Genomic DNA, 461 nt, shown 5'->3' on the forward strand with positions numbered 1-461 from the left:
GGGGGGGGGAGAGGAGCTGGCAGAATGGGATCGCCTCAAAGGAACTAAGTGATGTGCAGAGGTTCTTGGGCCCCTAGGGTGCCGCAGATAGGTCAAGGCCTCACACCTCCTGAGTTCTTTTGTTGAGTAGGCTGCAGTGGTGTGTGTGTGTGTGGCCTGAACAAGCTTAGCAGCCTTCCTGGTAAAAGAAGTCTTCCCTCTCTCAATTCTATCTAGTTGTACCCCAGGCCTATGCCACAGCCTCTGCGGGACATAGGTCTCCACCGCCAGCCATCCTGAGGTCTGGCTCCCTTCTAGAACTTTCGTCCTCCATCTCCTCCTAGGAATTCATTCGCTCTGATACCTACCAACATTACCTTATGACCCGCTACTGTCAACTACTGAGTAAAGACCGGGAACTTCTGAACTCTATCTTTGGACCCAGCTTATATCCAATCATCTCTTGTCACCAGCACTGTAAG

The sequence above is a fragment of the Mastomys coucha genome, unplaced genomic scaffold (assembly GCF_008632895.1).
Source record: "Mastomys coucha isolate ucsf_1 unplaced genomic scaffold, UCSF_Mcou_1 pScaffold23, whole genome shotgun sequence".
Lineage (NCBI taxonomy): Eukaryota > Metazoa > Chordata > Mammalia > Rodentia > Muridae > Mastomys > Mastomys coucha.